This window comes from Theropithecus gelada, chromosome X, assembly GCF_003255815.1.
Source record: "Theropithecus gelada isolate Dixy chromosome X, Tgel_1.0, whole genome shotgun sequence".
In the NCBI taxonomy this organism is placed as follows: domain Eukaryota; kingdom Metazoa; phylum Chordata; class Mammalia; order Primates; family Cercopithecidae; genus Theropithecus; species Theropithecus gelada.
Genome location: NC_037689.1, coordinates 105,350,859 through 105,368,544, shown reverse-complemented (window position 1 = coordinate 105,368,544; position 17,686 = coordinate 105,350,859). Strand labels below are relative to the sequence as shown.

General features: G+C 43.5%; 1 pseudogene; it reads left to right on the top strand.

The window, feature by feature from the left end:
* Positions 1–15,730: 15,730 nt before the first annotated feature.
* On the top strand, positions 15,731–16,980 carry LOC112616142 (annotated as a pseudogene).
* The last annotated feature ends 706 nt before the right edge of the window (positions 16,981–17,686 follow it).

Sequence of the window (17,686 nt, the reverse complement as noted above, 5' to 3'; positions counted from 1 at the left end):
ATTTTTAGTAGAGACAGGGTTTCACCGTGTTAGTCAGGATGGTCTCGATCTCCTGACCTCGGGATCTACCCGCCTCGGCCTCCCAAAGTGCTGGGATTACAGGTGTGAGCCACCCTGCCCGGCCTTCTTTCTGTATTTCTATCTATACCTCTATCCATATCTATATCTATTTATTATCTATGATCCTTATTTATATCCTACTTGTTCTGTTTCTTTGGAAAAGCCTGATTAATACATCCCCAGATCTAATTTGAAAATCCAGTCCCCATATGATTGGGTACTGTGTTTCTATGTTGGGGGGTATCAGTCTAAACTGGAATTCTGGAGGCCTAAAACGTCATACTCTTTGGCATTAGAAGCAGTGACCAAAATCTGCTATGGGTTCATGGGTTCCCTGAACCATTTAAACAGTAACAATTCATGTTTAGTGAATCTCACAATGTGCCAGGAGTTATGCTAAATATTTACATGAATTATCTTATCGGAAACTCCCAACAGGTAGTACTGTTACTATCCCCATTTTATAAATGGTGGAATGAAGACTCAGAGAGTTTGAGTAAGTTAAGTAAGTGAGACACAACCTTACTCTCTTTGATTTCCAAAAAGAAATCTTGGTCAATGATTCAAGAGAATTTTGAACCCAATCTGTCTCATAGCAAGCCCAAGCTTCTAACCATTATATTACAGTGTCCTTCCTGCCGACCAGTTATGGTATTGCCTAATTCACTTGAGGGGTTCAAGGTAGATTTTGGAGACATGTCTTTCTGCTAGTTTCCCAGAAGATACACTGAAAATACTTACTGTGCTTTTCCTCTTTGTCAGTGGTTATGGGATGTTTACATTCTAAAATTTGGTGACAGCTCTCAGCTCTGCATGGCTCATTTTTGAGTCATGGCTATATGTTGGGTTTCCTGGTATAGGCAGATTACATTTAGTACTTTATTCAAGCCCCCATCAGTCCAGAGCTCTAGGCTGGCTATTTCTCACAGGTTAACAGCATTTATGCATCATCTGTGCATGTCTCAATATTGCAATCATCAGTAGACATCAGTTTCCAGAAGGTAGGCTTTGGCACTTTGGATGCAAGGGGCATGCAGATTTCAGTACTAGGCGATGTTTCCTATCTGTAGGTGGCAGCAAACAAAGTGATGGACCAGATGAAACAAATGGTTGCAGGAGTGGCCCAAGTCCAGATCCAATAAGAGCTTTCTTTGAAGCTCCCATTTCTGAAAAAATCCATCATTCCCAGAGGAGAGGAGTATGGCTGTTTCAAAAGCCAAAAACAAACTCTCTCTGAACAGATTAATCCTTCTGCCACAGAGGTAAAGCTCAAAACTAAAAATTGGCCAAGGAGCTCTGATGATGTCTATCCATCAGCCAAACCAAGGGCAAATCAGGCTGCACACAGGATGGGGAACAGAGTCAAACCAGTTGAGTCAGCTGGGCCCTTAACTGTAAGAATGAAAAATATTTCTCACTTCAACTGGTGGCATTAATATCACAAGGTACTAGTGCTCATTTATGGTGGTAGTGGATACATTTGATTGAGGATCATATATATATATAAATGTTCTTACCTCTTTTCTGTGCAGGCATCGTCTTTTCCTCATGCAATTGCTGCTGCACAAACTCAAAAGACTTATGGGCAGGAAGTCTGAGTGCCTTGACATAACATTCACCTTTTGTGCAAAGTAAGGTTTTACTGAGGAAAAGGAACTGGGGCTGGGTGGATTATAAGCTCTAAGCAAATTTTTGTGGATTCGCTTGAAGATGCCTGTGCTGTTAACTCCTCCATTTCTATGCATTTGCATTTGACTTCTAATTCCAACCTTATCTCCGCAGAACTGAGGGATTTGTCCACAACTGGCCAGCTTAGATAGGGAAATAGTGGCTTCTCAGAGGCCAGGTGTCGGGGTGGCAGCATTCATCTCAGCTCAGGATTCCGGGGAAAGCCTGTGTAGGTGGAGGAGAGGCAGAAGGAGACAGCTGAAGCTGTTACTGAGTCCTTCCTGTCTGAGACTGCCCTTCCCCTTTGATTTCTGTAGCAGGCATGGTTGCACTACTTAATTTTAATGCCTCAGCCCTGGCATGAAGAAATGCTGCTGGTGCACCTGATTCACAGTACCCAGGAAAGGAGAAGCCAACAGGATCACTGAGCCCAGGCCTTAAGCTCAGTGCAGCAGCATATTTTGGCTGCTGTTCAGTGACCTGCTTGTTCCAAGGAGCAAGATGGGAGATTTCTTCATAAATATTGATCCATCTATCCTGCACCCCCGACACCAGCACTAGCCAAATCTGTAGGTGAAAAGGATGGATCCAAGGGAGAAGTGCCTCAAAATCTGAAAACCACATGAGCTTCATTAAGAGGTTCTGGAGACTTGTGAGGTGGCATTTAAAAAATAATAGCTTAATCTGCATGTCATCTGAGCTTGCTGATTCTTATTTATTTTCATTTACTTTACTTTTATTTCATTTCGTTTTATCATGACACAAAAATCCCTTGAGTGGCTTCGCTTAGTTAAGTAAACTAAGGCCAGTGTGCACATTTGTGCAAGAGAAAGGGTGTTACAGAGTCTTTTGCCCTAAGCTTCTCTAATTCCTTCTTTAAACAGAGCTCCAGGTATGCATGTGGGGTGGACGGGAAGGGTGGTGGTGGCTTCTGAAGGAAAAGGAGTGATACCCCAAGCTCTCTTTCCGGAGATTTCAGGTTAGGGAAATCTGACCAAGTGGGTAGGCCTGACCATAGTTTCTTGCCAGGAAAGAACACTGAAGGCCACAAGGAGCAGCTCAGTGTGATGGAAGGGAAGTGTGTCATTTTGAAGGCTTCTTTTTCTCTGCTTCCTACTCTGCTTCTTGCTTCTGCATCTGCATGTGTTTTTGTTTCCCTTGGGTCACCAGGCACAACCTTAGTTCCTCTTTGATTTCCAAAAGAAATCTGCTCATGCTCAGTATCCAGCAAGTCTGAATAACCTTCACTGGTGTTTTGGGAGGATGCCAGGGAGGGGTCACAGCAGGGAGCCCTTCCGTGTCTGCCAGACCTCTTATATTCTTCTTCCCATCCTTCCTTTTATGCTTATTTTACCTTCCTCCATCCTAGATTGTGTTCCTACCTCTCCTGCAATTTCTTCTCCCTCTATTAGAGCATCTAGCAAGTCAATCCATCAAGGCCTCAACAGGATTAAGAATCTTCTGTGTTCCAGTAGCCATCCTCTTTAAAAGGAGGTATTTATTTTTGCCGTTATCACTTGTCCTCATACTTTCCCATAAGAAAGTGGAAAAACAGAGGTAATAGAGAGGCACATAGCAATCCAATAGTATTGCGCAGGACCAGGCACAAGTCCTTTGTATACCAGCCTGGTTCTCTTTTCTGAAGAGCACTCTTTGTTCTTTGTAATAGGTTTGCTAACTGCACATGTTCTTTATTTATTTTTTTTGAGATGGAGTCTTGCTCTGTCGCCCAGGCTGGAATGCAGTGGCACAATCTCGGCTCACTGCAATTTCCACCTCCTGGGTTCAAGCAATTTTCCTGCCTCAGCCTCCTAAGTAGCTGGGATTACAGGAGTGTGCCACCATTCCTGGCTAATTTTTGTATTTTTAGTAGAGACGGGGTTTCCCCATATTGGCCAGGCTGGTCTGAACTCCTGACCTCAAGTGATCTGCTTGCCTCGGCCTCCCAAAGTGCTGGGATTACAGGTGTGAGCCACCATGCCCAGCCCCCAGCTACACATGCTGTAATGAGGAATCTTTTCTGGATGGTGGATAATATGGTTTGGTAATTTTGTTCCCTCCAAATCTCATGTTGAAACGTGACTTCCAATGTTGGAGGGGAGCCTAGTGGGAGGTGTTAGTGTCATGGGGGGCAAATCCCTCATGAATGGCTTGGTGCTGTCCTAGCAGTAGTGAGTGAATACTCACTCTATTAGCTCACACCAGATCTGGTTTTTTAAAAGAGCCTGGCACCTCCTTGCTTTTCTCTCTCTTGCTCCCCCTCTCACCAGGTGACATTCTGGCTCCGTTTCACCTTCTGCCATGAGTAAAAGCCTCCTGAGGCCCACCAGAAGCTGAGCAGATGCTGGAACCATGCTTGTACAGCCTGCAGAACCATAAGCCAAATCAACCTCTTTTCTTTATAAATTACCCGGTCTCAGATATTCCTTTATAGCAATGCAAAATGGACTAACACAGTGGATGATCTTGTCGTTATCCCTGAGGCTACATGCTTCTCTAGGTTCTCAGGTGAAAATACCACCTCCCTAATTGAGCGTTCTTGGAATGCAGCCAAAGAACTTTTCGAGATCTAGGAGAAAATACTGATCTTAGAAGGAAGAAATATAGATATTGAAAGGATCTTCAAGATCTATGAGAGTTGTTTACATTGTTTGGGGTATATTTCCTCCTTTTCAAAACCCACTTCAACATTAGCTAAGAGGGAAGAAATTGGGGAGGGATGACTGCAAAAGGTTGAAATAAGCACTCTTCCATAAAGAATTTTTTTTTTGAGGATTTTTTTTTTAAAGCCACTTAAGCCACTTACCACTGTGGTCAAGGCAGTCAACCAAATATTGAATTTCCTCAGGAAGACCTATTTCTCCTCTTACACAAAGAACATCTGCCCCAGAACTCTGTATGCAGGGAGAATAGAGCTGGGGAAGGCCTATAGAGATAGTGAGTGTAGATGTGGTCACTAAATCTAGGAGACTCTTTCAGAACCCACTTGTGGTTTTGAAAGAGGTATGTTTAGAGAAACACAAATCAATGTGATTTTATGCAACAGGAAACAAATGTACGGAATTCATTATCCTCAAGAGTTAGTGTAAGCTGAAAGTATGTATAAATACCTTTTTAAAAGGGTTAGATGCTTTCATAAATTTATGCATAGCTGGTTACTAAGGGCAACGAGGATGTTTTCATGGGAAACCAGAAACAGAAGAGATATTAGATATCAGCTAATCTCTTCCCCTCCACCCCTCCACCTCTGTAGTGAGGGGATATCAATACAGGACCTCTTAGAGCCGAAGGGGAGACTAGATGGGAAATGGGTGATTTCTAGTGGTCTCCCAGGTAACCCCCACCCCAACCTTTTTCTTCAAAGTTAAATTTTAAGAGAGGGAAGGAGGGACCAAACACACATAAAAGCCTCTAATTGGCTAAAGAAGCCACATTGACTCCAGGTGTGGGGGACTTGGTGGATGGGCAGTGAGGCTAGTATGCAAAGACGGGTAGTAAAAGGAGCCTGGCCAGGCACAGTGGCTCAGGCCTGTAATCCCAGTACTTTGGGAGGCCAAGGTAGATGGATCACTTGAGGCCAGGAGTTCAAGATCAGCCTAGCAACATGGTGAAACCCCATCTCTACTGAAAATACAAAAACATTAGTTGGGTGTGGTGGTGCACGCTTATAATCCCAGCTACTCAGGAGGCTGAGGCATGAGAATCACTTGAGCCTAGGAGGTGAAGGTTGCAGTGAGTTGAGATTGTACCACTGCTCTCCAGCCTGGGTGACAGAGCGAGACTCGGTCAAAAAAAAAAAGGCCTATTCTATATTCTAGTGGAGGCTCTCTTGGAAGAAATCAGTCTAATAAGGGAAATAAGTAAGTGAGAATATTAAGAGTTTATGTACAGCAAAATGGATATAAAATGAGGGTGTGGAAGGGATGAGCACTGTGTACCAAGAAGATGGAGGGCTGGGTCAACTGGCCTCTAGATGTGAGAGAGAATCTGAAGAGAAGGACAGCATTTGGCTTAGACACATCAAAAGGGGGAACAGTTAGCTCTGCCATCATCTAGCTGGGGCCATGGAGGCAGTTTACATCTCACGTTCCTTCAGGGACAATGTAAATAGTGCCCCTTGGAGTTGTGCATCTCAGAAGCACTCCTCAAAAATCAGCTACTCCAACTCCCCCATTTCCAGATGAGGAAGTGGAGGCCTGGAGATGTGAATGAGAGGACTCCTTGGGTTGCACAGCTCTTTTACATCAGAGTGGGTCTCTACTTCCCCTCCACCACATTATCTTGCCATGGAGGTTGAGCTATCAAAGGCAGCCTGGTCCTCTTATGAGACACATCTAGAGACCCCTTCATCAGGGAAACAGCTGACCAACACATTAAAATTACACATTAGAATTACACTCATTTCCTCAGCTGGATGTCATGCATGACCAACCTGCCTGACCCTACATGGTAGTCCTGACAATTACAGAAAAGAGTCGTGGGTTAAAGAAACTGTGAAGCTAATTCAGGAAGCATCTGTTATGCTCTGATGTTTCTTTCAGAATGACTTAGGACTACGCCAACCTGAAGCTGCCTGTGGGCCTATGAACTGGAAATAAAGCCCCTGGGCCGGAGCTGTCACTCTGTCGGTAGAAAAAGGAGGCTGACTGCTTTTGGCTACCTAGGCTCCACCAGAATTGAGAGGTGACTGGAATTGCAAAGCTGAAAGTTTCTGCTAGGAGAAAGGCAGCTGAGTGAGCTGTTTATTCAACAGGCACTAAAAATGAAGTTTGGCACCTCATTTGAGAACTTCCAGCAGCGTGAAGAAAGCTGATTCATTTGTTCAAATAAAACCCAATTGTATTACTGTTTAACAGTGAGATAATAACATCTTATGTTTATAAACTTGTCTTATAGCCTGAGGGAGTCCACACCAATTTACAGACTTCAAAATCTGAGAGAAACTAGGACTATGTCTTCTAACACTGACATGCCCTCCCCTGGGGTCTGGACGGTAAGGGTTGGGAGGGATCAGCCCCCGCAGCAGCTTTACATCAAATTCTCCCCAGTGCAGTCCCACCCAGCAAGTTCCAGAATTGGGCCTCCTACTGACATACGGGGGAGGGGGCCTCTGCAGGAGAAAGGACCCTGACCAGTTGGGAGGTACACCAAGATTTTGCTTGGAGAGAGAAAAAAAAAACCAGTCTGAACTGGGTGGAGTGTGCAGATACAACTGTTGGCAGAGGTGGTGTAGTACCTGATCAAACTCAGAGGGGGGAATATTTCATCTCCTGACAGTCAAAACAGGGCAAGTTTTAGAAACAAAGGACAATTCAGTTGTTTTAGGGCATTAAGCAACCCTCTGACTGCTATAGACAGGCCTAGCCTTAGAGTTGATGGCCTCAGCCTGACCAGTTTGGATCCCTGTCCTCAAGGCCCTTAAAAACCCACAGCTTAACCTCCACTCCCAGAGTGTTCCTCAAACTTGACTGGACCTCAGAATCACATGGGGAGCTTGTTTTATATGCAGATTCCTGGTCCCTCACCACCACTCCCACTCACTAGGTCTGGGGTAAAATTCAGGAATCTGCATTTTTAACAAGCATTCCAAGTGATGTTGAGGATGCTACTCCTTTAATCACACTTAAAAAAAAATATTGGCTGGGCACAGTGGCTCATGCCTGTAATCCCAGCACTTTGGGAGACCAAGGCGGCTGGATCACCTGACGTCAGGAGTTCGAGACCAGCCAGACCAACATGGTGAAATCCTGTCTCCACTAAAAATATAAAAATCAGCCGGGCATAATGATGCATGCCTGTAATCCCAGCTACTAGGGAGGCTGAGGCGCAAGAATCATTTGAACCTGGTAGGTAGAGGTTGCAGTGAGCTAAGATCGTGTCACTGCACTCCAGCCTGGGCAACAGAACGAGACTCTGTCTCAAAAATAAATAAATAAATAATAAATAAACTAAAAAATAATTTAAAAAATTGATTCCAGATTCCACACTACCGGCATTGGAACAAATCCGGGTCTGCAACCTTGCAAGTAGCTCAGCACACAGTGAACCTTGGTTTCAGTCACACTTTGCTTTCTGGGAAGAACTGAGACCTTGCCAGCACTTTTCACAGGTTGCTCTGAGTAGATCCTGCACATCTTGGAACACAGGAGAGGTCCCTGCTGTGTAAAATTTAATATTGAAGGAAATTCAGACTATAGTTTCTGCTGAGTCAAGAATGAACCACACCAAGTCCACTAGGGAGTAGGGCAATTACCACTACCCTCCCTCTCCCACTCTCACAAGTCACTCTAGGGACATCTTTTTCCCTTGGAGTCAATGAAGTTGGCTCTTTCCTGCCTGTGGCAGCTTCATAATGTCTATATAAATGGGGTTTGGGTTGTGGGGAACCCTTTGGTTGAAGGGGGAGGAGGTAGAGATTTTGCTTTGAGGCTGTGTTGGCAAAGCAAGCAAAGGTTTTTACTCAGCATGATGTTTTCTAAAGCTGCTTTTGTTTATGCTTAACATTAAAACTTCACTTGTACATGTTAAAGAGTGGGGAGGGAAAAGTCAATGGAAATAATGAGGAACTAAGGACACTTCCCCAGCTAACCTCTGCCATTGCCTCAGCCTACAACCATGACTCTGGCTGAAAATAATGCCAACTATCTGAGGGCTGTGAGACTAGAACTAGGTCTTATTCTCTCCTATCTGGCCTACACAGCTTATCTCCTTCCTAAGCCATCTTTCAGAGATATGTCAATTAGGAACAAAACCAGAAACTCTTGAATTGGAACTTGTCCATGTTCCTCTTTCCTTTTCTTTTTCTTTGTTTGTTTGTTTGTTTGTTTGTTTTTGTTTTTGAAACTGAGTCTAGCTTTGTCGCCCAGGCTGGAGTGCAGTGGTGCGATCTTGGCTCACTGCAAGCTCTGCCTCCCGGGTTCACGCCATTCTCCTGCCTCAGCCTCCCGAGTAGCTGGGACTACAGGCGGCCATCACCACGCCCGGCTAATTTTTTGTATTTTTAGTAGAGATGGGGTTTCCCCGTGTTAGCCAGGATGGTCTCGATCTCCTGACCTCGTGATCTGCCTGCCTTGGCCTCCCAAAGTGCTGGAATTACAGGCGTGAGCCACCGCGCCCAGCCCCATTTCCCTTTTCTATCGTTCCTCAATTTCCTGTGGCTCAGAAGATGAGATTGAACACACAGAATGGGGGAAATTTTCCCCACTGGCCCCAGCACTCACTAGTGCCTGGAATTCTCACACAAGTCTGATTTCTTCCTAACACATGACTCCAAGAATCCCTAGGTAATTATAAATAGCTCTGATGGGGTGAACTCATAGTATCAGTCACTAAAACTGCAGTGTGAATGTGCTAGCCATGCCTTTTCCATTGGGATAAAAAGGGTCTACGAATCCAGAGACATGCATTTATGCCACACTTTCATGGAATGTATCTACTCCACCAAAGTTAGCTGTAAAATGACTTCTACTTCTTCATTAATTGTCCTCCCTCCCTCTCTTCCTTCCTTCCCTCCTCCCTTCCTTCCTTCCTTCTTTTTTCTTCCCTCCCTCCCTCTCTCCCTTCTTCCTTCTTTCCTCCCTCCTTCCCTCCTTCCTTCTCTCCCTCTGTCCCTCCAGTCTTCCAGTCCTCTCTCCCTCTCCTTCCTCACTTCTTCCCTGTTTTTGTAGATGTCCTTTAGCAAGTTGAGTAATTTCCCCTCTATTCCTAGTTTTCTGGGAGTCTTTATCGTGAATGGTCATTGGATTTTGTCAAATCCTTTTTCTGCATTTATTAATATGATCATATAATTTTCCTTCTTTTGCTTGTTGACGTGATGGATTACACTAATTGATTCTTGAATGTTAAACCAGGCTTGTATACCTGGAATAAATTCCACTTGTTCATAGCTTATTATTTTTATACATTGTTGGATTGGATATGCTAATATTTTATTGAGAATTTTTGCATCTATGTTCATGAGAAATGTTGGTCTATAGTTTTCCTTTCTTGTAATGTCTCTGTATGGATTTAATATTAGAGTAATGCTGGCCTTATAGAATGACTTAGGAAGTTTCTTCTGCTTCTATTTTCCAGAATAGATTGTTGAGAATTGGTATCATTTCATCCTAAAGTGTTTGGTAGAATTTGCCAGTGAACCCATCGGGTTCTAGTGCTTTCTGTTTTGGAAAGTTATTAATTATTGATTCTATTTCTTTAACAGATATAGACCTATTCAGATTACCTATTTTTCCCTGTGTAAGGAAAAATGTAGATGTGTCTTTGAAGAAATTGGTCCATTTCGCCTAAGTTATCAAATTCGTGGGCATAGAGTTGTTGAGAATATTCCTTTATTTTCTTTGTTATGTCTATGGGATCCCTTCTACTTTTTACCCATCTGCTCAAGAAGTATATATTCAGTACTTACTATTAAAAACATTAGTTCAGCATATATTTATTAAATGGCTATTATGTGCCAAGTATTGTGCTAGGGCTGGGGATAGCATGACATTGATGTCTTGGAACTTACTTTCTTGTAAAGAAGATCAAAATCGAATGAATAATAGACATATCAAACAATTGTAATTGTGACTAGTGCCAAAGAAGGAATTAAAGAAGACTGGAGAGAATTTCTTTAGCAAGTGTGGGCAGGGAAAGCCTCTCTAAAGGAGGTGACATTTTAGCTGAGAACTAAAAACTGAGAAGGATCTAGCCTTGAGAAAAGCCTAGGAAAGGGTATTCCAGGCAGAGGAAACCACACGTGCAAAGAAAGACACTCCAGAAAAGGAAGAGATCAGCATGTAGGAGGGAATGAAATAAATTCAATGTGTCAGGAGCATAGAAAGCAAGGTAGACCGGAAAGGTCTAAGAGGTGGGCAGAGGCCAGATCCTGTAGAACCTTATAAGCCATGGTAAGGAGTTTGGATTTTATTCTAAGTGGAATGAAGAGCTTTTGAAGGGTTTTAGGCAGGAGAGTGACATGATCTAATTTACATTTCTAAAAGATTGCGCTGTGATCTTTCCTCACTGCTATGGGGAAAATAGGAGCAAAAGTGATGTCACAGAAATCAGGAGTTATTGCAGTAATCTAAGCAGGCAGAGTTGGGTGTCCTGGATTTGGGCAGGGGGACAGTGACAGTCAAGATAGAGAGAAGGAAAAATGAATAGATGGGAATTTGTTTTACCTGGCGCTGGACTGGGCATTTACAAACTGCATGAATTGGGCAATCTCACTGCCTCCACCAGCCACTGGAGGGTGCCTTTCTCTACCTTCAGTTTGAGAGTTTCTTCCTCAAGAACCAGGGGCCTCAAAGTCACCCCACTGGTTCCACACTTTACTCCAATAAGCTCTGGGAGTGACTCTTACAGATCCCTGGGCCTATCAGTGACATATGTTCAGGGGATCACTGGTTCCATTCCAAACAGGTGTTTCTACATTCTGGGCACATCCCAAGCAGTGCATACTCTGAGGATCATTGTTCTCATCTCTCTCGGGTGGGTGACATTTAGAATGATTATTGTTCAGCAGCACTCAGGCTTCTACTAAATGGTATGACAGAAGGAAGAACTTTGACTATCATGGTGATTAGACAGTGGAATGGATTGTCAGAGGAGGTTATGAAGGTTCCTTCAGCCAGACAAGCTGCTGAAATATGAAGACATTATGTATCAACGTGAGCAACATCTTTATATTCTAAAGGTGGGTAGAGAAAGCAATTCAAGTGATAAGAGGAGTAAGGTGGAAGAACGCTGACGATGCTAGGTCATGGGTGGCTGCCAAACAACACGTGCCAGGACTCACAGGCAGGCTGGGCCAGCAGGTGAATAGGGAAGCTAGAACGAATGACCAGGGAGCTAGTTACAGTGAGTTATGAGGGGGAAACCGAGTTCTGAATCCAGGGTATAAAGCTAAACTGGAGGACACAGACATGGTCTGGAGTCTGAAAAGATAGGCAAGAGTAAGGCTGCAGAGGTCCAAGCCAGGCAGAAGGCAGTGTCAGGAGAAACCTATTCTAATAGTAGTGTTGGTCCCTGGCTGGGCTTCAAGCCAGGAAGAGGGAAATAGGTGGAGAGAAAATCAGAGTGGGAAAAATATCCCCTGAATCAGAACAGCTAGGTGCAGCCACATCATAGTCAGCCAGCATGTATCAGTGGAACCTAGAACCAGTACCAATCTGCTTTCTGCCCTGTTTTCCATCTTCCCGAGAGAGTCAGAGTCTCATAGATTTCTGTGACTTCAACACAGTGCTAGCCCTCTAGGGGACCAGGCATCACCGGGTAATTTACTACCCCTGTTCCTTGCATTTCTGTGGATAGTGGGTGTCCTTGTGAGCTGGGAAACAGGCTGAAAATAAAATCGAGTACACAACATAATCTCACAAAGTAATTTCTCTGTTTCTGCCCCTGCCTGCATTGGCCCTTCTTCAAAGCCTTCCAATCCAACTATTTCTGCAAGTCTCTCAGAAGTCTGTCCCGAAGGTTCATTAACAGAAACCTTTTGCCTCCCCAGTGGCTTCCAGCATTTCCTCTGTTCCTTCTCTAGCTCCCTGGGAGTGATAATCCTCTTCTAATGCCTATAACAAAGCCATCCACTCAATGAGGTGGCTGCTGCTGCCACTGTTGCTGTCACAAGCTGCCTCCCACCCAACCGAAACTACTAAAGCCAATGTTTCTGATATGGCTTTGTGTACTGAGCGCCCCACAGAGATTTTAGTGAAATAGTCCTTTAAATTGGTACTTATTCTTACAAAGCTCTCTCTATTTAGGACTTAGGTATGAGATCTGGGAAGTGGATCAGAAGATAAGCAGGATAGTGTCCTCTGGTAGGTATTGTTTTGTTTTATTTCTTTGTTTTTGGTCTTCCCAGCAGGCTTTCTCTCTCCCCTTCAGTTGATGATAGACTCTACTCCTGATCTGAAGGGTAAGCATGTGAAGCAGACCTGGACAAACACAGAGTACCCATTCTCCTAGCAACAGTGATTGGACCAAATTATAGGCACATTACCAAGGAAGGCCTATCAGAATTGTTCCCTGGGATAGATGAATGGACTCTGGGAGATAGAAATTCTCTTTGCTAAGCTGTGACTGATGGCAGCTGTGTTCCCTGCAATATGGAGAAGACCAGTCTACATCAAGAGAGTGAGACAAATGGAAAAAGAGATGCAGAGGCAAGCAGAAATAAAATACAGACACAGTTCTGACAATGTTGAATCCCTAGGCTTGGTTCCTTTGAGCGTTCCACTCTCCTTCCTAGCCTTTTGTACCAATATAGTGCCTTTTTTTTTCATAAGCTGGGTTGGATTCAGTTTCTGTTATTAATTATTTTTAAATGTCCTGATTAATTACAACATGAGAGCTGTATGGGAAATTTTCTCTCTCCTTCAATCCTGAGGTTTAGGAAGACCCCCCTTATATGTCTATTCTTTCTTCCATTAGGATGTGTCTTTCCTGAGAGGCCCCTTAGGCTCCTAAACAAATAATTCCCTAGTGGACCTGCCTCCTAGACCCTCCATCCACATACACACAAGATGAATATGAATCTTTGGGAGAGTACAATTTAGGCTTCCATGTTGGGCCCTATTCATATATCATTTGTTCATTTAACAAATATTTGTTGAGTTCTTATGATGTGCCAAACACTGTTCTAGGAGCTGAGAATATAGAAATGAATAAAATAGGCAACATTTTTGTCTATACGAAGCTTGAAATAGATTGCAAACAAATAATTACATGTATAGTATAATCTCATGACTGTTATAAAAAAAATAGAGCAGGTAACTAAGATAAAAAGTAATGGGGTGGGGTTGCTGTTTTAGGCAGTATGGTCTAGGAAGGCCTTCTGCAGAGGGCACAGATCTGAATGAAGTGAGGATGTGAGTCATGTGTGTATTTGAGGAGAAAACATTATAGGCGAAAGCGACAGAGAGTGCAAAGGCCTGGAACTGCTTGACATGTCTGAAAAAGCAAGAAATGCCAGTAAAATGAGGTGAGCAAAGGAAGAATGGTGGGATACTAGGCCAGAGAGGTAGCCAAGGGCCAAATTGTGGAAGGCCTTGAAGGTTGGGCTCAGAACTTTGTATTTTTTTCTAACTGTGATGGAAAGCCATTAGAATGTTTGATCTGGGGGTTGGCAGGACCAGCTTTACCTTTTAAAAGCCTCCCTCTGGCTTCTGTGTAGAGAATGGACCATAGGGAATGAGTGGAAGCAGGAATACCACAGAGGAGACTACTACATTAGGTATTTTTTGGTGGTGTTGTTTGTTATTGTTTTTTTTTTTTTTTTTTTTTTTTTTTTTTAACAGAGTCTTACTCTGTCACCCATGCTGGAGTGCAGTGGCACGGTCTCAGTTCACTGCAACCTCTGCCTCCCAGGTTCAAGCGATTCTTGTGCCTCAGCCTCCCAAGTAGCTGGGATCACAGGAGCATGCTACCATGCCCAGGTAATTTTTGTATTTTTAGTAGAGACAGGGTTTTGCCATGTTGGCCTGGCTGTTCTCAAATTCCTGGCCTCAAGCAATCCTCCCACCTCGGCCTCCCAAAGTGCTGGGATTGCAGGCATGAGCCACTGCGCCCTGCTGAGAAACTACTGCATTAGTTTATGTGAGAGATGATGGTGGTGTCAACTAAGATGGGAGCAATGGAGGCAGTGAAAAGTATGCGGATTCAGTATATATTCTAAAGATAAAGCCAATTAAAGCTAACAGACTATGCTGGTGGATTGGACATGGAGTACGAGAGAGGGTCAAGGATGATTCCAAGTGTTTTGGCCTGAGCAACAAAGTGAATCAGGATGACAGCTATTGAGATGGGAAAGAATGGGAGAGGCACAGGATAGGGGACTGGGAACATCATGAATTTTGTGTGGAATCTGTTAAGTTTGAGATGCCTATTAGTCATCTAAGTTGAGATGTGAAGAGGTCAGGAAAAAAGAAATACATGTCAAACAAAGGAATGCAAAGTATTAGGACAAAAAGAACCCTGAGAAACAAGGAGTGTCCCAACCATCACCATGCAGAGCACATCACACTTCCACTAATTTGAAGAGAGAAATATATCTCTTTTCTCAGAATTTCCTCAACCAGGACCTGGCAAAAATTCAAACTATCACAATAAGAAGGGGGTTTGTTACTATAAATCGAGGTAGGCAAAGGGACAGAGATTCTATTAGCATAATAATCCAATGAAGGAATGCTAAGAGAATGTCAATATTGGTAGTGTGGAATACTATTAGCTGTCTCATAGATATCCCACTCTGAGGCTAGTCTTTAGTTAGGACCTCTTTTCCTGCCCCCACTCCCCCAGAACTGGAGGAACTTCCCCCATGTACACTCCAATTCATTGGAACTGGATGGAACCAAATGAGTGACAGTGACTGATTACCCAAACTGGAGACTCACATCAGGAAAGGAGTTCCCCAAAGGCCATCGGGGAGGAGAAGTAGTAGTCAGGGGAGGTTTCTCCACTGTCTGCAAGAGGGAAGGATTGCTACCAATGGTCTTATGCCCCCTGAGTAACTAAGAATGAGTGGCATAATGGGCGGTCACTCAAAAATCTACATGTCCGCCCTTGCACAGTGGCTCATGCCTGTAATCCCAACACTTTGGGAGGCCGAGGCTGGTGGATCACTTGAGCTCAGAAGTTTGAGACCAGCCTGAGCAATATAGGGAGACCTCGTCTCAAAAAAACATTAAAAAGTAGCCAGGCGTAGTGGCCTGCGCCTGTAATCCCAGCTACTTGTGGGGCTGAGGTGGCAGGATCTCTTGAGCCCGGGAGGTTGAGGCTGCAGTGAGCTGTGATTGTTCCACTGCACTCCAGCCTGGGCGACAGAGGAAGACTCTGTCAAAAAAAAAAAATATATATATACACACACACACACACACACACACACACACACACACACATATATCTGGGAACTTTCCAGAATGCTCGGTGAGAGGCAGAGTTATGGTAGCTGCCGAGCTGCACACAGCTCTGAGCTCCTTACCACTCCCTCACACACCAGCCTCAGCCCACTCACCGGCAGAAGATGGTGAAAGAAACCACTTACTGTGATGTTTTGGGGATCAAACCCAATGCTACTAAGGAAGAATTGAAAAAGGCTTATAGGAAACTGGCCTTGAAGTACCATCCTGATAAGAATCCAAATGAAGGAGAGAAGTTTAAACAGATTTCTCAAGCATATGAAGTTCTCTCTGATGCAAAGAAAAGGGAATTATATGACAAAGGGGGAGAACAGACAATTAAAGAGGATGGAGCAGGTGGCGGTTTTGGCTCCCCCATGGACATCTTTGATATGTGTTTTTGGAGGAGGAGGAAGGATGCAGAGAGAAAGGAGAGGTAAAAATGTTGTACATCAGCTCTCAGTAACACTAGAAAACTTATATAATGGTGTAAAAAGAAAACTAGCTCTGCAAAAGAATGTGATTTGTGACAAATGAGAAGATAGAGGAGGTAAGAAAGGAGCAGTAGAGTACTGTCTCAATTGCTGAGGTACTGCAATGCAAATAAGAATTCATCAGATAGGACCTGGAAAGGTTCAGCAAATTCAGTCTGTGTGCGTGGAGTTCCAGGGCCATGGGGAGCAGATCAGTCCTAAAGATAGATGTAAAAGCTGCAAGGGAAGGAAGATAGTACGAGAGAAGAAGATTCTAGAAGTTCATATTGACAAAGGCATGAAATATGGCCAGAAGATAACATTCCATGGTGAAGGAAACCAAGAATCAGGACTGGAGCCAGAAGATATTATCATTGTGTTAGATCTGAAGGACCTTGCTATTTTTACTAGATGAGGAGAAGACCCTTTCATGTGTATGAAAGGGTACAGCATACAGCTGGTTGAAGCACTGTGTGGCTTCCAGAAGCCAATATCTACTCTTGACAACTGAACCATAGTCATCACCTCTCATCCAGGTTAGATTGTCAAGCATGGAGATATCAAGTGTGTAATAAATGAAGGCATGCCAATTTATCGAAGACCATATGAAAAGGGACGCCTAATCATTGAATTCAAGGTAAACTTTCCTGAGAATGACTTTCTCTCTCCTGATAAACTGTCTTTGCTGGAAAAACTCCTACCTGAGAGGAAGGAAGTGGAAGAGACTGATGAGATGGATAGAGTAGAACTGGTGGACTTTGATCCAAATCAGGAAAGATGGCGCCATTACAATGGAGAAGCATATGAGGATGATGAACATCATCCCAGAGGTGGTGTTCAGTGTCAGACCTCTTAATGGGCCAGTGAATAGCACTCACTGGTGGCATTTTATGTGCAGTAGTAAATGAGTGAAGGACTATAATCATAATATGCTCACTACTTGCTCTTGTTTTGTTTAATATTCAACTATAGTAGTGCTTTAAAAAGTTAAATGAAGAATAAATTCAAATATAAAAGCTCTGACTTGACCCTTTATGTATGATGACTTCGGTGTGCAAGATGAAGTTTAATACCTGTAAAAACTACTTTACAAAGAAGTTCCCCTAGCATTTCTAGGCCAAACCTTGTAATTGACTTCAGCTATGTACGTGGACAAGCTTAGACTGAAATGCTAGGTATATATATTGGCTTCAGTGTATGAGTCTTCATTGTTAAGCTATGAAAGTAAAACTCTGTATTTAACTGGCAATGAGGAAAAAAATTTGTACAGAAGTTTTGGTCTGTATAGTTCTTTGTGTTAAGTGAGATTCATTGTAGTGCCTCTGCATTTATCCTATTGCCTCAACTGTTACTTGAAGTTGGCATAATAAATAATTTGTCCTGCGGGATCAGTGATAAAAATGATACCTTTCTGTAGGAGGGGTTTATCATAATGATGCTGCTTCTTGAAGGTTTGCACTTCCAGAATTGTGTTTCCTTCTGCTGTGCCATCCATATGTGTGTGTGTGTGTGTGTGTGTGTGTGTGTGTATCTCCATATATATCTTGACCAGTCCTGGTTATTTGCCCCCTCCTTGTCTGTGGACCATGATAAGCCCGAGTAGTGACT